This window comes from Sorex araneus, chromosome 2, assembly GCF_027595985.1.
Source record: "Sorex araneus isolate mSorAra2 chromosome 2, mSorAra2.pri, whole genome shotgun sequence".
Classification (NCBI taxonomy): domain Eukaryota; kingdom Metazoa; phylum Chordata; class Mammalia; order Eulipotyphla; family Soricidae; genus Sorex; species Sorex araneus.
The window spans coordinates 142,143,660-142,161,514 of NC_073303.1; positions in this window are offsets into that span (position 1 = coordinate 142,143,660).

Sequence of the window (17,855 nt, forward strand, 5' to 3'; positions counted from 1 at the left end):
AATTGTTAATAAAATGGAGAACAGATTCACTTAATTCAAATCAGCATGTTTTTTAAGTCTCTTTTTATGCATGTAAAAGTGTACTTTTAAAATATTTCGTGACATGTGGCATGAAATAACTATTTGATTAATTTTAGCTTGTTTCATCATCAATATTTTTATTATTTTCATTATATGCTATCATAAGTTTGTATACATAGACCATTCTTTAACTTCTGACCATGGACTTGCCATAATGCCTCATTCTTATCTGTAAAAAAAGGAAAGATTCCACAACTGAGTGCAGTCACTCCGTCTGTCCTCCTCCCGACTTATTTCACTCAGCATGATACTCTCCATGTCCATCCACTTATAAGTGAATTTCATGATTTCATTTTTTGTTGTTGGGGACTTGGGTTGTTTCCAGACTTGGATATTGTGAACTGGAATAAGCATACAAATACAGTGTCATTTCTGTGGCATGCTTTTGCACCCTGGAGTTATATTCCCAAAAGTGGAATTGCTGAGTTATATGAAAGCTCAATTTCTAGTTTTTTATGAGACTAACACCCAAATACAATAGAACAAGGGTCAAGATGAATGGACCATGGTTTGAAGTCTGCCTCCAGGGATGGGGGTGAGGTTTGTTGGTATAGAGAAGTGACCATTATAACAATGGTGATTGTAAGGGACTGCGCTGGTTGGGAGATATGTTCTTAAAGTGGGTAAAGGGCCAAACATGATGCCCTCTAAGTATCTGTATTTCAAACCATAATGCCCAAAAGGAGGAGGAGGAGGAGGAGGAAGAGGAGAACGAAGATGAGAAAATGAGAAGGAAGTGGAGAAGGAAGAGGAAGTGGAGAAGAAGAGGAAGTGGAGAAAGAGGAGGAGGACAGGGAGGAAGAAGAGGATGGGGAGGAGGAGGAAGAGGATGGGGAAGAGGAAGAGGAGGATGGGGAGGAGGAGAAGGATGGGGAGGAGGAGGAGAAGAGAGTGAGGATGGGAAGGAAAGTGCCTGCCATAGAAGCAGGCAGGGGATGGAGGGTGAGGCAGAAGTGATACAAGAAATATTAGTGGTGAGAAATTTACACTGGTGGAGGGGAAAGTTGTTGAATAGTATATGACTGGACACCTGATCTCAAAAGCTTTTTAACTGTATCTCACAGTGATTCAATTAAAGAATAAATTAATGAACAAATCAAAATAATGAAATGCTGACACATATTAAAATATCTGAAAATTCTACTAAAATATAAAAATAAGGAAAGGAAAAATTCACGAGATAAATTATTTGCCAGTGGCTGCTCAGCACCATCATATGTAACATCTAACATACAAATTAATTTCTTTGAACTTACTCTTTCTTACCTTCTGTTGTTGAATAATGTAATAAAAATGGGAAGGAGGACAGGAGAAGGCAACTGGAAAAAATGAACTAGACTTATAAGGTGACCAAATTGTTTTCTATGCTGTGCCAATGTTCCTTTTCTTAGAAGCTACTCAAATACCCTACTTAGAGTCTGTTTATCCGTGTTATTACATTATTGGCCCTGCCTAGGGTGGATGAAAACATAGTGAGATCTCATGTGTGCTTCCATATATGCCTCTCTTTCTCTCTGGAGACAAAGGAAAACTGAATGTTGTGTGAGGAGAATATGTAAGAATTCATGGCTGAAACTGGACCACAGTAACTAGCACCTTCTATATTGTTTCCTAAAATTTGAGTTATACAGAACCATCATTCACCAGGCTATGTTAGCTATAAATCTTTTATCACAGTATTATCCTTCTAAAATTGAGTAGAAACTGGGACTGGAAAATGTGAACAGAAACAAAAGGTATTGTTTCCTTAAGAAAGATAGTAAAGAATTTTTTTTTTCAAGTGCCATGTTCAGAGCTCCTCTAATCTAGACAAAAGAGCTCGAATACTTCTGAGACATTGGGGCTTCATGTGGTCACCTTTCTGAATTTGAAGGAAGTGGTCAACAGGCAGTCAACAAGCAGTGTCCTCACTGGCTGCTTCCTTCTTTTCTGATAGTTAGAAGACATTATGGCCTTGGTTTACCACTGGCTGCACTCAGCCCCTGAAAGTGGCAGAATATGTGTTGGGGGTCATAATTCTGAAAAGAACTAGATGCAGCTATGCAAGTGATCCCTGATTGAAAGGTTCACATCTCTTATTAATTCTGACACTGGCAAATGCCAAGTTTCAAAAGGTCCCTTCAATATAAAATCTATGCTGATTTGGCAGATAAGTGTATCCCACAGGATCTGTTTCCATAGAGCCTTCTTGGGCTTTTGATTGAAGATAACACTAATGTTGAGAAACAGAAGAAATGGAGAATAAAAGGCAAGGGTAGGACAAAGAAAGAGAAAAAAACAAGTAACTTATTTTACATTTAATATATCTGTATATGTATATATATATATATATATATATATATATATGGGTTACACATTTTTTTAATTGAATCACCGTGAGAACAGTTACAAAGATTTCAGGTTTAAGTCTCAGTTATACAGTGATCAAACACCCATCCCTTCACCAGTGCACATGTTTCACCACCAAGAACCCCAATATTCCCCCAATCCTATCTCTCCCACTGACTGTGTGGCAGATGATTTTCACTTTATTCTCTCTTCTATTACATTCAATTTTTGACAGAAAACCCACTATTTTTATTTGAAATTTTCTCCCAACTATCAGATCTGCTGAAAAGGCATCATTAGATAATGTTTTCTATTGCTGATAATGAAGAGCATATGATGTTGCACAGTCACAACAGCGGCCACATGGTTTTGGAATTCTGGTATTTTAGTAATTAAGTCCAGAGGTATTTATGCCAGCAGCTGCTGCGTTCCTTGATTGGTTTGTGTGCCTCTGGCATCATGGCTGTTCAGGAGCAGAGGACCCGTGGGCGGCCACTCGGGGTCTCGTCTGGGCCGGGAGCAGTTCTGGTTCCACGGCCCCCATCACGAGATTTCCCACAGGCCCCATCACTGTAAGCTCCTACCTCTCTGTCCAAGAAGCTCTGAAAGGTGGTGGTCGCCATGCTGCAGCAAAGGGGAAGGGGGCTGAGGGACAAAAACCCTTCCCCTCCTGGGGCCACATGGGGCCACAGCTTAGTTCACAATCCAGATACATTTCTGCTAGCAGTCGCTGTGTTCTGAGATTAGTTTGTGTGCCTCTGGGATCATGGCTGTTCAGGATCAGAGGAGCCATTTGTGGGTGGCTGCTAGGGGTCTTATCTGGGCGGGGAACAAGGGGGTTACACGTTTGTATAATTGCTCCCCTAATTTATTTATTAAGAGTTTGAAGATAATAGGTATAGGAGAAAATTCATTGTAAATCTGCTAACTCAGTTCAAGCATATATTCAGTTTTTGTCTTCCTGCTCCTATTTTCTCACTCTTTTCTCCTTAAAACTAGCTACTTGAAGAGCTGAAAATAAACTAGAAGATTGCCAATCCTAAAGAAATTTTCTTTTATACTAAAGGAAAAGTTGTTTCCTTAGACACTGAACTCAAGACAATATTTTGGATTTCCACTGTAGTATCAGGGGCTACCCCCCAGATAGTCTCAAATGTCCTTCTTTGTCTTTATCGTTCCTGCCTTACCACTTTTCCCAGCCACAAGCAGAGTTAGTCCTATATTTGTTCAGACTTATGCTATATTTGCAAGCTAACTTATGGATGAAAACATAGAAGCTCACTGATTTCTGGCAAAGTTCTGCTTTGCATGCTGATGAGCTCTCCTTGGCACTGGGCATTGGTCCAACAGCAGGTGCCTTGTGTTGTGAATAGCTCCATAGCTTTGTCTCAGGAGGTAAGTTGAAGCCCACACTGTCTTTCTACCTATTTAAGGTTATGATCTACCACCAGCATTTCTCTCACCAGGTGTAAGCAATTGAAGCTACAGTTGCCAAGGTTAGCAACACTAGACATAGGAGGTAGCCATAAGAAGCATCTGCATCAGCTTAAAGAGTCTTAACTTGATGGATGGGTAAGATGATAAGAGAAGACATTTGAGTGTGTTTACATAGGATCATTGTCCATGAACCCGACTGGCTTGACCTTCAGGTCATGATGAAATGTCTGTTTATTTTTGTTTGTTTATTTGCTTTTAGTTGAGTTATGACTCAGAGGACCTGAATGTATATCACTTCAGATCTATCTGAGACAATTAATTCTTGCTTAATAATTTTGTGCATTTGCTTTGTTACATTGCAAGTTTAAGTTAGACATGCATAGAACACTGTGACAATTTTAAATCAAGAGCCAATGAGAAACAATACAAACAGAACATTAAGTCTATATGAGACATCAGATCTTCATATTACCAAAAGTTCATAGATTACACATACAAAAAAGTGAATGTATTACTTACCCTGAGAAAAATAACTCAATTCCAAGAAATAAAGAGGATATGTAAATCATATTAAAAGACTGGACAGCTTTGATAGTGGAGAAATTATACTGTTATACCTGGGGGTGGGGGTCTATCCTTATATTGGTGAATCCATAAACAAGTAATTATCAGCAAAATGTTTTTATTAATGCTTATGGCAATGTTTACATGAAAGTATATAAGTGGTAAATTACACGAATAAAGATAATAGCAATAATGGAAAGAATAAAGGTGAGCAGAAACAAGTTCAAAAAGAAAAATCTATTATTAATTGTCCTCAGTATAAGTAGTTGGAGCATCTAAATTAGAGAGGTCACGGTTAAAAGGGACAGCAGGATGAAGGGATGGGTGAACAGTGGATAAGAGGAAGGAAAGAGGAACTAAAAAAGGAGGGAAAATATTACATGTAAATAATAAAATATTATTAGTGATAAATTTACTTTATAGGCCCAAGGAGAAAGGGTTTAGATGGGTGAGTGATCAAACTAACATATTTTGTAAAAATGTTTAAAAAGACACTATTTTATATGATTTATTCAGTGTCCTTGGCTTATGAGTAAAATGATGATATAACTAAAGAAAAGTCAAAGAGTTTAGATAATATAAAGAGAAAAAATGTATACACGCAGTACATAATATCTGAATATGAATAGAAAGACTAGGAACTGAGTTCTGAGATAGGTGCTGAGAAAAGGCAGCAGGTCAAGTCTTATGGCCTCGTGACTTCTACACTTGGTCTTAGCCAAAGGGCCGAGAAGCGATGGGGCCTTGTGACTTTTGATGTAAGTTTATGTTATGAGCAGAGATGACACAGTGGAAGTTAAAAGTGGGCAGAAAGAACAGAGCAGAGGGTCAAGAAATTAATCTACATTAACCGTCCCTCCAGAGTCAAGAAGAAACATGAAAAATTTTTTAAAAATGGAATAGTTTATAAAATAGGAAGGACATCAGTCTGATTCTGCCTGAGCAAAGCTTCTGAATTACAGGGGGAAAAGAGAAAATAGTTGTGAAAATGGAGACCACAATTATAGACTAATGTTCCAGAGCAGTAAATCAATTCCATCTTCAATGAGGCACTAATACATTCCTGTTTGGAAAGAAACTTGGGCTGGTTTCTTTTTAAAAAATACAATCTGATGTTTACTTTAGTCTTTCATTTGCATGCAGTACTTATTGTCTAAGATTTGACAGACAATCAAATTTGTATTTTTCTGTTTTCTAGGAAACAGAATGAGGCCAGCAGGTCTCAAATAATTTTATGCCCCAGTAAATTTGCTTTCCTCTCTTGCTTTGGGAGGCTTGATTTCTTTCTGTGAGAGAAACTCTGCCTCTGGGATGTGTTGGTTTCCCTGAATTTCATTTGTCATCTGAAGACTTCTCTTAATTTTCCCTTCATTGTTTTGGTTTTCTTACTGGAGCGATAGTACAGCGGGTAGCGCAGCCCATACGGCAGAGCCTGGCAAGCTATCCATGGTGTATTGGATATGCCAAAAACAAATAACAACAAGTCTCACAATGGAGACTGGTTACTGGTGCCCGCTCAAGCAAATCGATGAGCAATGGGATGATAGTGTGACAGTGTTTTTGGTTTTCTTTCTGCTTTATTTTTCGTTATGTCTGAAAAATCTTTGTTCTACTCAGACATATCAAATCATCATAATAGAAACTAAAATATCAATATTTCTATTAGAAACACTTTAGATATTTACAATTTTTTTATTTTAACACTGTTGTTTACATAGTTATTCCCAATCTAGTTGTTTCAGGCGTACAATGTTCCAACATCAATTCCATCACAGTTGTGACCTTCCTTCCACCAATGTTCCTAGTTTCTCTTCCACCTGCAAGCATTTTAGCAAGCATGAAAATAAATTCATATTACTTACTACAAAATATGGCAAATAAAATTATTAGATAATCTATAAATATCAATTGGTGATGATTGATTGTACTGTCAAAATGGTGTTACTAAAGTCATTGAGGATTTACTGATCTGGTTGGTGCTGGTTCAGTTCTCTGTGGTGTTTCTTTCACTCATTATGCATGGTAGACTTCCAAGCATCTTCCACATCAAATTTGCTGTGCTCCTATTGGACTGTTAGGACTGTGAAATTTGGAGGATGTGTTGCTGTAGTATATACAACCTTGTGCTTCAGGAACCATGGAACTGTTCCAAATTAAATGGCAGAGGAGGCTGAGGGTGGTAGCTTCTGGGTTTAGCCTGAACAGAGGGAAATCTATCTGACTCCCTTCTAAAAAGACCTTTGAGTTTTAAACCGATGCTGATCTATTGAGAATATTTTGGCAGTTTGTTGAGCTTCGGCATTTGGAATTGTTTGGAAGCTCATTGAAGTTATTTAAAGATATGTTTTACATATTATGGAGCTCCTGGTGTACTAATACATACATGTCTAACTTATTTGGCCTTTATAACACTCAAAAATAAAGTCAGTAAAATAATTATGTACATTTCTCAGATAAGGAAATGATTACCTAGTGAAAGCTATATAATGATGTTGATTATTGGAACCTATACATATGTTCTTACCTTTTGATTTCTCACCCAGAGCTTACATCTTGGGACCACATCCTGCACATAAAAATTCCAGGCCTCTATTGCACAATACAAAGCAATCTTTAAAATCACTGGGATGAAATTTCTAATGTAAAAATGTTATGTTAGAGAGATGGGGGAAAGGGAGTTGGGGATGTATGAGGGGAGAAAATAAAGCATTGTCTGGAACTTAACCATACCAAGGACATGAAATCTGTTAGGATAAAGTAGAAAACCAATGAGATGGAGAACTCCAGGCCCTCTCATGGCTGGACACTGTAGGAGCATAGGAAACACTTCTGGAACAGAAATCATGACAAGAATTTCAAAATAAGACCAGAAACAATTCCAAGTTCACTTTCTTGGAAACCACCCTAGCAACAGATTTGGGGGGACAGTTTTGTTTACTGTATATAAACTAACTTGTCAACAGCAAAGAAATGCATTTGCACACATCTCTCCTGGAGATGTGCATGTTCTTTGTATGAGTACATTTCCCTGTACTGAGAGAATGGCCCATATCTTTGCCTGTGATCTAAATTTTCTTTATAACCTGTGTTCTCCACCTGGGAATTTACTACATCTGTTTTTTTGAAAATTTATTTTCCTTTTTCTGGAGAAACCAGGGTTGTTTTTTTTTTTTTTTGAGCACACTGTGTCTCTCTTATTTTTCTTTCCTTTCACATTCCAAATAAATTTAGTTTTATTAAAAAATATCACAGGCTGGAGCAATAGTATAGCAGAGAGGACACTCACATTTCATACAGGTGACCCAGGTTCGATCCCAGAATATCATATGGTACCCCTGACCACCACTAGGAATAACCCCTGAGCATTACCAGATGTGGGTTCAATTTTTTTTATTTTTTGAAATTCACTGGTTTTCAGAGATACCCAGATTGAGACTTTTTTTTTTTTTTGCTTCATAACCACTTGGTGCTGAGGGAGGGTTACCTCTGTTTCCATACTCAAGCATTTTCCCTGCTCCTGAAGCAGCTACCCCAGCCCATTGAGCTGTCTACTAGTCCAAGACTTGAAGATTCTAACTCTGTTACATAACCAAGCAATTGCTATAGAGTCTCTTTGTGTCTCCATTCCATTTTATGAAAAATATTGGAAATAATAGCAATTCATCATAGTGTTGTTGTTAATATTTAAATTTTGTTATAGAATCAGGGTCATCTTAATAAGGATAGAGGAGTAAAACTTGTGCAAATAGATTGTTATTGCTATTTTATCATGAGAAACACATTGGAAGTTTTTTTTCCTCAAAATTCACACACAGCCAGTCTCCCAAAGTCCTTTTTAAAATGTATGTTTGGATTCAGTGGAAATAATGCACATTTTCAGAGGAAAATAATTTACTAAAATTACTTGGGCTGAAAAAACCCAGATCAAGAAATTAAAGCATTATATAATCATAAGTTTAAAGAAATTTACCCTTTCTTTGCCTTTTCCTTTCCCTCATATTTTCTTTCCTTTTAAGCCATGGCACCTTGTGGTGTAGTTTTCTTCCCTCACTTGAAGAATCTTGAATCTCAAAGCCGAAGAAGACAATAAAGAGGGAGGCACAGAAATATCTCTCAAACAAGTACTTCCATTAATTATTAGCTTTAGCATAGAAAAGTAGAAAATTGTAGACAAGGAAAACCACTGGATTTAAATGTGCTGATTTCCTGTGATCAGAGTTTAAAGATTCTTTCTTTAGGAGGAAAATGAGTGGAACTGGATACTCAATGGGAGTTTGGGCACACTCAAGTAATGTCAAACTCAGTGTTTCACAGGTTACTGGGTCTAAGAGAAATATTCCTCACCAGTACCAGTAAGTTTCATCGTGGTGAGATAGCCAGATTGAAGATAATAGAAGGTCATAGGATCTGAGAATTAATTAATTCTAAATTCTAACCAGGAAGGAACATGGTGACTAGTTTTTGCAATAAGCCTCTTCTAATGCTACCCAACAAAAAAGCAAACTGCTTCCAACCAATATGTATGCTTAGTGATTAATATATGAATACATATTTACAAATTATGGTTTACCTATGTCAAATTAGAGATAAAAGATGGAACATTTATACTAACTCCTCTAAGTTTAGTCAATTGTTTTATCAGTGTACCAATAATATAAGAACCTTAAAGAGGCTTCTGAAATCAATTAACTCTGGTATCTTAAATTTGCTCTTGCATTTACAAATGTCAAGTTCTGAACATCTTGCCCTTTCAGTCATAAGGGTTTCATGATGTTAGTTGTGCTCACTCAGTGCTTTATCGAAGGCGTTATTAACAAAACTCAGATCTGTCTAAATAGATTCCCGAGAGTACTTAAGTAGTAACCCTTTGTACCTTAGACAAAAACATATTGCACCATTTTTAAAAAACAATTGGAAAAATAAATCATGACATCATTCAGAAAGAAAAATTGGAATATATGAAATGAAAATGAGAAAGTGATTGTAAATAACCTGCAGTCTTGGTAGGAGAGTTAGGGGTAGAATGTTTGAGAACCAAACATTAAAATATGAGTGAGTTTGTAAAGAGGTCTGAGTCTTGTGCCACCTTTCACTCACTTGGCAGTAGTTGTTAATGAGTAAGTAATGAAAGGATCAAAGATAAAAGTTGCTCTCAAATATTTTTTTCTTGCTGATTTTGTTTGCAGTAGCCAAGAATAGTAGAACAAAAAGCAATCCTAGAGAGCAATGATGTTTATTTCCCAGACCTAGTTGACATTACAAATGCAAGGGAAAATTATGAGTTTTTTTTTTTTTTGGTGGGGAGAGGGGTATTGGATCGTATCTTGTGATGCTTAGGGTTTATTAATGGCTCTGTATTCAGGGGTCACCCATGGCAGTGCTCAGGTGGCCTTATGCAACCCTGGGAATTATAGAAGAATTCAGTACATGCAAAGGAAGATTTTCAGTCTCTACTATCTCTCAAGACCCTGTTGATAGAATTTGTACATATTTTTAGCAAGCCTGCTAGTTGCCAAATAAGATTCTTATAACCTACAGTTCACTGTTCTTTTTACTCCACAACTTAGTTTACATTCTTAGGTGTGAATAATTTTTATTTAATTCCCTGGCATTTTTTTGTTTTTTATTTTGTGCTGAGGTGTGAAGCACAATCAATGCTACAATCTCTTCAGTTCCTTTCATCACTTTCATCCTCCAAACAGAATTTTTCAGTACAACTATTAAGGTAAAACACAAATCAGAGCTCCAATCTCTTGGAAGAAACCCTAGCATCTCTTTTTATTGGGAGGGATTTTAAAGATTATAAATGTTTAGGGTAGGTCTCTTTGTGTCTTGCTTCAGTGGCTTCTTTTGTTAACCAGAAGGTTCTTTGACTCAGTGAATCTCCATGAAAGTTAATATGTTCCTGCTGAATGCTCCTCAGGGAATACATTTGGGATGTTGGTATTTATTAAAAAATATTTCCTATTTTAAGACCCCAGTGTCCAGGACTTGACCTAATTGAATAAATCTGGAAATTGGCATATGGGTTGGGGAAATTCCATACACAGCATTGCTCGGGGCTTACTTCTGACTCTGGGCTCAGGGATTACTCCCAGTACTGCTTGGGAGACTGTACACAGTGCCAAGGATCAAAGTGGTGTTAGCCATGTGCAAGGCAAGTATTCTAATTTCTTACTATCTCTGTGACACTGGAAAAGGTGAATTTTTGCACAATAGTTTTCATATTAGATCAAGTTGTAGTTTTTTTTTATTATATGTTTTTTCAGTATACTTTTTACCATTATGTCAACTATCTGGTACAATATGATGTCAACATATGTCAGCACTATTATACACTAGTTTGAATTCCTTACAATCCTCAAATTCATAGTATTATATTTTCTTTGAAATTGGATAGGAAAGAGATGTTACTTTTTGTAAGAGCACAGTGAAGTTACGTGATAGCACTATTTTTATAAAGTATGAATATCACAAAACTATTAAATTTTGTATTCATTTATAGATACATTAAACAAGTTGACACTCAGTTGATCAAATTTATAATTTACCATTACAATTAAAATATCTCTGTCAAACTCCAATGTTTTGTTCTTATTTCTGAAGTATACTGAGAATAGAGTATTATTTTCCAATTCTATAATATAATTGTAGAAAATATTCAAATTTGTAAATGTTATACAATTTCAGCTTTGGAAACTTTTGGAAGAAGAAAATATGAAACTTTGGAACTAATATACCTTCTTTTATTCTTCTTCTGTTTTGATAAGAAAAATGAATGCCACATTCATGTTTATTTCTTTGATTAGCTGAGGCTTCTGGATACTTGTGTCAACCTTTGGTATGTTCTATAGAAGAGATAATTTTGTTTTTACTCTCTGTGATAAATATATCTAGCATAGAATCATTCAACCACAATGAAGCTAAAACTATGTAAGAAAGTTCTTACATAAGGGTCAAGTTTTGATAAGTAAGTATAAGAAACAAATATTACTTTCAGTTAGTGCCAAAATAGTCTCTAGAGACATATAAATATTTTAATGTCTGGGGAAACATTTGAATTACCTTAGAAATTGGTTATGACTCTTATATGCTTTAATTACCCTACATCCTTCATGTAACTGGAAAATAGTAAACAATGGCCTTTATTTCCTTCATCTACCTCATATCTTGTTACCTTGGTAACAGTATAATGTGATTTTAGGAAGTTTAAGAATTTTCATAATTGCACATTTCAAGAATGTGCTTCTAAGTAGTGGATGAACTTAAACGAAGAAAAAAAAGTCTAAAGATAAAATAAAAGTATGTTGAATGAGAACATGAAGGATCGGCTTTTTTCATTCAGACTATTGTAAAATTAGCTCCAAAGCTCCTTGTGGTAACTTTGGACCTCAGATTAGTGACAGGCCATAAATTATGAGAAAAATAATCTCATCTGCTCACTCAAGTGTTGGAGTACTCTACTTGAAAAGGATCTCAGAAAGTTTACTTAGATGGAGGAGAAGGAAGATAAGCAATCAGATAGAAACAAGGGGTGATATTCTTTGTTGAAGGAGGTGGAAGTTGTTACATGAAGATGCTAGAGTTGGTGAGTGAGGAAGAGGAGAAGAAGAATCACTCCATGTCAGCATGATTTAACCATCAATAGGAGAGAATTTATTAGAACAGCAAATAATTGTGTTGGAATTTTTCTTCACTGGATGCAAGGACAGTTTTTTGAAGTTTATACATTCAGTATACCATTAGGTGATCCATGTTTATTTTAACTAACATATGACTTTTATATAGTATCATAACCTCAGAATATATCTTATTTTAGCAGTTAAAAAATAACATGTGGATGCATTTGAAGAACTGGTTCCCAAATGTCTGTGATAACTGACAGTTGTGTGATCATTTTTTATAATATAATAACTAAACATGTTGTCAGAACCTAGTATGTTCTGTTTTTCTGTTTACTTCTGTACTTAGTTTATAAAAGACTGTAACTATTTGTTACCCTAACTGTAACCTCAATAGGTGTTCCAAGACCTCTTACTGTGAATAGGCTTTCATCAGTGAGTCTCTGTTGAAAAGTAATAAAGAATATAAAGGCAAGAGTAGATAAAAATTTTGTGAGCATTTACATGGTCAGTATTATAGTGTTGATATTGAGATGCAAGAATAAAAAATGTGGATAAATTGCTCATTTTTAACTTATGATTCTCCTTGAAAGTTAATTTTGTGGGTATGTGTTCTATTCAAAGATAAAACTAATTATTGGAAATAAGTTTGACTTAAGGTGAAGCTAAGTCCAATCAGTATCAGTCATGCTTTCACAGTTTTGCTATCTCTATAAATACAAAATGTTTAAAATTAATATCAAAGTAGTCTACATATATATCATAATCATCATCATTAATTATTGACTGGGCTTTAATAACTCTCCAATCCGATTTCTTTACAGTCATCTGAATGTTCTGAGTATCACTGCTGCAGAAATATAAGACAGACTAGGTCACAGTTGGGAAAGAATTAACAAATGCCAGAAATTTTCTCCCTAATTTCTCCAACAGTATTTGATTTTCTCTAAACTACAAATCAGACAAAGACAGTTAAGTTTTCTAGATCTTAATTTCCAAATTACACCAGGAGATGTTTGCTGTAATAATGAGTGAGGATGCATCTTAGACTGGGCTTTGGGACAGTTTCTACAGTTATAGGACAGTTGCAAATCATTCTTGATGGGATATTAAATACTACACAAACTCTGTGAGATGAAGTGTGTTTGTCACCTCTTCACCCATCTGAACTAGCAGTCCCATGTTTTTTGTTCACCACAACTCTCAATTACCCTCAGTAATTTCATGGTATCTAGTCAAGACTGTCTAAACTTAGGCAGAAAATTCCTTGACCTTATTTTGAGCATGCTTTTGTCTTAGAACATAAGCTGACCCTTATTGGTTCAGTCATAGGCAATATTTGTAAATAACTTTTTATATACCCAATTTATCTGACATCTTCAATTGATCTTATACTCTAACATGCAAGTTCCACATTGCCTCTCAATCTTCAGCAATTTTCTTAAAATCTGAAAGCCACACTTAGCACTCAGCGATTCTCCTCTGGTACCCATCTGGATCATTCTCTTTTAGCTATTTCAGAGTAATGTTGATGCCTTCAGACAGGTAGAAAAAAATAAGTAGAGTCGCCTTAAGAAGATTTTCCTTTAATCTTTAGAAATAAAACTTACATTTCCTCTTTCCTTGAATGTGTATAAGACATAGTAAGTTTCTCCTAAAGAATTGAGTATAATGAGATAAAAATTCTGAGGTACAAATTAACTTTCAAACAAGCAGTACCTCCTTCAAGTTGTCAAGGTTAACTATTCCAAAGTTATGTCATATTGATATTATGTAAACCTGCAATGATGTGAATGTGGGGAAACTACCAGTCGGTTCCTCTCCAAGCCTATAAACTACACAGTAATATCATAAGGGGAAAAAATCAGACAGTGAGTTAAGGATATTCACTGAAATATTTCACATATACTCTTTGGAACTGCCAATGTCATGAAAATTAAGGAAAATCTGAGAAACCCTCACAAATGGAAACTAAGGAAATATGATGATAAAAATGTAAATCTTGTGAAATCTGAAGTCTCTATTTGAGTCAATAGCTTATGTCATATAAATTTCTTCATTCTTTTGACCATTGTACTTTGATTGTGTAAGGTGTTAATATTAAAATGGAGTGGGGAAAAGTAAATGGGAACTCTCTGTTTATAAATTCCCATGTTTGCATCTATTGTAGAAATACTTTGTACTGGGATGTATATGACTATTAGTGACTCAGGACTCCCATAACAAAACACTATGATCTCAGTGACTTAAATAACTAAACTATCATCTTTAAGTCAAAAATAACAGTCATTCTATGCCACTCTTAGATTTGTAACTCTTTGCCTTTTCCCTTCACACTGTGAAATGATGTCTCTTCCCAGTGTCTCCCTTGGTGCCTGTCTATGTCTATATCCAATCAGTTAGGCTGGAAGAAAGCAAACACTATTGACCTCATTTTAACTTTATTACTTCTATTAAGATCAAATCTCAAAATAAGATCACATTCTAAGCTGCTGGGAATTAGGATACAATTCAAACCAGAACAGGAACTTGGCCTTGTTCACTCTGAATGTACCTTTAGCATCTATCTCATTCATTCCTCACATCCCATTTTTATTACCATTCCACTTACAATTATTCCTCAAATTTATGCACTTCTCATCCTCTATACTTCTATGATTTTTAATGCAGTCCAAAACATTGTTCCAATTTATTTGGATTTGGAAGAATTCTTCCTTACTCATTTCACAAATTCTGTTTTTGCTTTTCTTTTAACCGTCTCTCCATGTGTAAAGCATAGAACTATTTTCACGGGTAATTCATCTATGCTTAAAAGCCTTTTGATTTTTCTCAATGTTTTGTGAATAAAGATTAATATTTTTATCATGGTTCAGAGCAGTGCATAACCTGTCAACCTTTTGACAGACTATAAACATTTTCTGCCTTGTTCTTTCTGTTTAGGTTGCGTCAGGCAACTCCAGTTTATGGGAAGCACAAGAACCCTCCCAGGGGCCTTCGTGTGTGTTCTAGTCTCCTTATCCCTAAATATCCAGGTTGTCTTTTTAACACTGCTTGGTTTTGGGTTTTGTTTAAAAAAAAATTATTGCCTTACAAAGTTGTTCATGATTGGGTTTCAGTCATACAATGTTCCCTTCACCAGTTTACATTTTCTCCACCAATGTCCCCAGTTTTCCTCTTGTCACCCCTTCCAGACTGCCTCTATGGCAGATTCTTTTCTTCTCCGACACTCTTGCTCTGTCTATCTCTGGGTCTGTCTCTGTATCTCTTTCTCTCTCACTCCCCCTCTTTGAGCATTATGGTTTTCGATATAGATAATTAAAGGTTATCATTTATATCCTTTTGTTTCCGTTCATCACTCAGTTCTTGTCCAGAGTGATCATTTCCAAGTATCACTGTCATAGTGGTCTCTTCTCTGTCTTAACTGTGCCAATTCCCACTTGGCAAGCTTCCAAACATGAACCAGTCCTCCTCGCCCTTGTTTCTACTGTCCTTGAGTTTTAATTGAATATTATAATTCTTTAATGCCCCCAAAATGTGTGCAATCATTCTATGTCTGATCCTTTCTCTCAGACTCATTTCATTTAGCATGGTATTCTCCATGTCTATCCATTTATCTAAGCAAATTTCATGGGACCATATGAAGTGCCAAGAATCAGACCCTTGTCATTCATGTGCAAGCAAATCTCCTAACAATTCTCTCTCCAGTCCCTGGAATACTGAATTTTACTTTGGGACAATTTTACTTTTTTAAATAGTCAGGTTTCTCATTCTTTCAATTTTGTGACACAATCTACAATCCACAGAGAACAGACTATCTCAATCCTTGGTTATGGTTCACCTAAGGTGGGAAACTTCTCTTTAATACTTTTGCTGCCAGGGATTTATTGTGCTACAAATACATACAAGAGTACTAAAATGTTTGGATCTCTCTCCATGATACGGAAGAGGGCTGCAAGGAACATCTTTAGTAAATAAACTTCAAGGAGGACAAATAAGCATCAAATTTATACTCAAAAGCATAAACTTTAAGTACATACTCAGTATACTTAGGTATACATCTTAGGTGTGTGTCAATTTTTTAGAAATTATAATACAATTAGTAAGTAATTCATTTTAAGACAGATATTATCTAAGTTGATATTTTTTATTTAGACTAGCATGTAAAATGTGTCTCATTGTTATTCTGGGGAAATTTATAAAGGAACATGTATTATCCCCTAATGTTTTTGAGTGATTTGGAATGAATAATTATAGAATTGACCATTTTAACAGAAAAAAATAATCAAGTAAGAATATTATAAACCAGAAAATATAAGTTGTCAAATTGGCTAATATTTTTAGGAAAAATCCACAAATATTCCAATAATTTGAAAAGAAGCATAAATGGTAGAAAGTAAAAAAGCAATATTATTTATACCTCAAGTATCTTACAATGTAATAGAAGAGACAGACAGCAATACAACAACTGAATAAATATAAAATTTTAAAATGTGATAATTTCTTGGGAGAAAAAGTGTATATTTCTTAGACAACACAGAATAAATGTTGTTATGGTTTGAAAAAATAAAAGGGTGGGGGTGGGAGGAGCTCTCTCAAGCATTTATGCCTTTGTTGAGGTCTGAAAAATGAGAGTGGAAAGGGTTTTTATTGGTTTCCAGGCAACACACAACAGTGCTCCCCAAGTCAGGCATTACTCTTCACTCTGAAATCAAGAATCACTCCAGGTGGTGCTTGGGAGACACTTTGGGATGCCAGAGATTTAACCTAGGTTGGCCACATCCGAGGTAACTAGCTTACCTGATATCCTATCTCTCTAGCTCCAGCATGTAATATCTTAATAAATAATATAATTAACATAATATGCAGGCTCTTTGCTCAACCATGACTTTGATGGACATAGAACACAATATATATCAAATTTTTCAAGAGATACATTTAGTACATAGACAATTTAGGAACTACTGTTAAAGTTCTCTTATTCTAGTTGAAAACCTGTGTCTACCTATGTGCTTCAAATAAACGTCTTCTTGCCCAAACCAATTTTTTTTCCAATAGAGCATTTTCTCTTTTTGTTTTGTTGTGTTTAATTTTATGAGGGGCCACACATGGCGATGCTCAGGGGTTATTCCTGACTGCACTCAGGAATAACTCCTGGCACTCTTGGGGGACAAGGTGGGATGCCAGGAATTGAACCCTGGGTTGGCTGCATGCAAAGCCCTACCCAGTGTACTATTGCTCTGGTCTCCCAATAGGGTACTGTCTCTTAAACCAGAAGCAAGGAAGCCACGAAGCCATGCATGCCTAGATCAGCCAGAGTTTATTTTTTTCCCCCACACTTAAGCTAGTCAAAAGTAACTGTATTTTATGTATAATATAACTATAGAGGAATATTTTTGGAATAAACCTTTATTTAGGTTTATGCTCTGTTTGATGTTTATAACTGAAAATGGAAAATTGTATCACTTTTATTTTCTTATTTTGATATCTCACTTGACTCTGATCATACTAATCTAACATTTTCTTAGAAGAATCCTCCAAACAGTAGCATGTGTAACTCCTACAGACAATAAAAGTTTAGTTGAGTCCTGTATCTTTTAGTTTTTAATTTAGTATCCTTGAAATTATAAAGTTATTCATTACTGAATTTTAGGTATACAGTGTCTCAATACAAATCTCAACAGTGTCCACTTCCCTCCACCAATCCACCCCCACCCTACACACATTGCGTCCCATCCACCAGTATGCTTTTATATGAGTCAGCAACTTTGATGACTTTGCTTATTCTTATGAGCCAAGTAATATTCTATTATGTTTATGTACCAT